Here is a 3,670-nt window from a genome sequence, read left to right as displayed (position 1 = left end):
ACTGATAGCCTCTTGTGTTTGGTTTTTCAAGATCTATACAAAGAAGATGAACTAGTTATGATGCGGAAACAAATAACTAGTTATACCTTTCTTTGTAGCTAAAGACCTCTTGATCTTCTGTTGTATTCCTCTCCTCCTCTTGGACGTTGTGTGGGCAGCGATCTACCAAGATGGAATCAACTCAAACCGCTTCTTCTCCTCCAAGACTCTCGAGCCACCAAGGGATGCCAAAATAGGAAATTTCCTTCTTCTTCTTCTTCTCCTCCAAGCAACCGCCCACCAAGTGCTTCTCCTCTTCTTCTTCTTCCTCTCCAAGCAACCGACCACAAGGATTTTCCAATCCTTGATGCTGCCAGCCCTAAGGAAGCAAAAGAGGAGACTAGATGAAGAGGTGTCGCCGGCCTAAGAGAAAGAGAGAAGGGGAGGGGCCGACCACACCAAGGATAGAGAGAAGAATAGAATAGGATTGTCACCTTACCATGAGCCGCCCTCTACCCCTCTTCTTTTATAAATCTTGATCATGTCAAAAAGAAAAGTTTTAAATATAATTAAAACTTCCTTATTTGTGGCCTCCCATTTAAAAAAGGAAATTTTAACAACAATTAAAATCTTTCTTTTCTAAATTTCCTATTATACATGGCAATAAAGGAAAGTTTTAAAATTAATCTCTCTCTTTTAAAACATGTAGACAACTACAAAAAATGAAAGATTAATTAAAACTTCTCCTTTTTAAATCATGGATACAAAAAGAGAAAGTTTTATCAAAAATTAAAATCTCTCTTTTAAACATTATAGATAACTACAAATAAGGAAAGATTTTAACAAAATTAAAATCTCTCTTTTAACCATTGTAGATAACTACAAATAAGGAAAGATTTTAACAAAATTTTGTTTTAAACAAAACTTCCTTTTTTCCTTTAGCTATGGCCAACCCCATGCTTGGTCACCAAGCATGGCTTGATCGGCCACTACATGAGCTCCAAAATAATGCTTGGTCAGCCCCCTTGCTCCAAGCAAGGTTGTGTCCGGCCCATTACTTGGGTAAGAAGTGGAGTTTGTGGATACAAGGCATTATAGAGGCTACAACAGGGACCGAGAGGAGAAATTAGTTTTGGCCTCCCGATGAGCTTGAGCTTCCTGTGTTCGCCCCGAACACCCAACTCAAGTTCATCAATAATAACTCACATCACTAAAGAGTTATTATTAAACTACCGCACCAATCCCAAATTACATTATGGGCTCCCTCTTATCATGACTGCATTAATCTCCCTGTGTTTAAGAATTCGAATGCCCATTAATTAAATGAGTTACTGACAACTCACTTAATTAATATCTAACTCCAAGAGTAGTACCACTCAACTTTATTGTCATGTCGGACTAAGTCCACCTGCAGGGTTTACATGACAATCCTTATGAGCTCCTTAAGGGGGCATTATCAACCTAAATTACTAGGACATAGTTTCCTTCTATAATCAACAACACACCATATAAATAATATTATTTCCCAACTTATCTGGCCTATTGATTTATCAAACTAAATCTCACCCATTGATAAATTAAAGAAATAAATACTAAGTATATGTGCTTGTTATTATATCGGGATTAAGAGCATACACTTCCATAATAACAGAGGTCTTGTTCTTTTATTAAGTCAGTATAAAAAGAACTACCTCAAATGGTCTTACTCAATACACACCTAGTGTACTAGTGTAATTTTATAGTTAAGATAAACTAATACCAAATTACACTACAACCACTCCAATGGGTTGCCCCATTCCATCTTGGTTGTGAGCTACTATTTATAATTTATAAGAAACTGATAACATGATCTTCTGTGTGGCACCTCACACCATGTTATCTGTAATATAAATTAAAAGGACAACTGAATTTAACATAAATGCAGATATTTGACCAATGTAATTATTATTTCAAACTAAGTGTTTATACAAAAAGCTAAACTTTTAGTATACATTCTAACACAACTATGTCTACTCTCCAAAGGAGAAGGAAGGCATAGTTGTGTCAAACAACATGGCCATACGAGGTTGGCTGAGGTGAATTAAGTCACGACCGTGTCATTTGACATGGTCGTGCCAATCTTGTAGAGAGGAGGCAAGGTGAGGCCATGTCTTTTGACATGGCCATTGAAAAGCAACCAAGAGCAAGCAAGGAGAGGCCATCACTTTTGATATGACCATGTGGAGATTGGCCGAGAGAAAATAAGCCACGACTGTGTCATCTCAGCACGGTCATGCCTAACCCGTGTTTAATAAAAACTGAAGCACGACACGGTTGTGTCATCTCGACACAGCCGTCAGCATGGTCATGTCTGCCACCCCCACCCCTCCCCCCAATTCTCTTCCACTTTTTCAGCTCTTTCTCTCATTTTCTCACACCAACCTTCTTCTCTCCTCAAGCCCAAGCAAAACTCTTCTTCTTCTTCATCCATCTCAAGATCTCCCCTTCAACATTCTCTAATCCCTTTTCCTTTAGATCTAGATCTAGATCTGAACACTTTCTCCCTCAAGGTTTCTTCTCTTCCAAGATCTTCTCCTCTCTTCCAAGATCTTGTCTTCTCCAACTCAAGATCTTTCTTTTCTCCTTCAAGAGCACTCCCCTTCTTCTTCGATAAACACTCTCCCTTACTTGTCTTTCAATCATGTCTCATCTTTTGAAAAGGATCTGACATGAAAGTGGAGGATCTAGTAGAGAAAATGATCTAGGGAAAGATAAAGGCAAAGAGAAGAATACTTCCAAAGGAAAAAAAACAAATGGATTGCATGTGACGAAAGTAATGACGATGAATATGACATTATTTTTAGAAGTAATGAGCAATCTAGATATGATTCTCTCGTTACCCATAAAATTATTTGCACTAGATACTTAGCCCCTACTACCATGAAAGTTTTAGGAATTAAGGAGGATGCAGATGGTTGATTAGTGCCTTTGATTGGAATGATATGATGTACTCCCATCAACTAACATATGCCTAACTTACTCTCGAAATTTTGAGTTCTATAGAGATTCACTTCACCACCGATGAATGATTATATTGGTAATATTAGTTTTAGATTGATGAATAAGGAGTTTTAGTGGACACTCATTGACTTTAATAATTGTTTTGGCCTACCTTTAAGGGGATCTTTCAAGTTTGAGCATAGTTTTTATAGCAATTCCTTTTGGAGTTCAATTACCAGTTTGAGTGAACCTTATGACCCTTCTGTATCTAAAGCTTATAACATGCAAAAGTCCATTTTTCGATACCTCCACTATATAATGAGTCAGATTATCTTTGGTAGAGGAGAAAGTGACGGGGTAGTTAGAAAGGTGGAGCTTTACTCTTTTTGGGTCATGCTTCACAAAGTCAATTTTGATATCGTGTTTTTATTTTTGTAAATAATTGTGAAATCTAGGAAGGTAGCCTCGGGATGGATTATTTTTGGTTATTTGATAACCTAGATAGCTATAAATTTGGATTGTAAACTGGATGGTCTAGAAATTGTTCATGGTAATAATAAAATCAATCTTGATACATGTCTTGCCATGAGAATGATATGCTGGGATAAGAACGACTTCACCTTTCATAAGAGGGATGGTTTTTCATTACCTCTACCTTGCCCTGAGCGTATCACAGTTCACAACACAACCAACTTGGTTATCACAAACATTG

Source organism: Zingiber officinale, chromosome 1A (genome assembly GCF_018446385.1).
Source record: "Zingiber officinale cultivar Zhangliang chromosome 1A, Zo_v1.1, whole genome shotgun sequence".
NCBI classification, from domain to species: domain Eukaryota; kingdom Viridiplantae; phylum Streptophyta; class Magnoliopsida; order Zingiberales; family Zingiberaceae; genus Zingiber; species Zingiber officinale.
Note: the sequence above shows the minus strand (reverse complement) of the source record.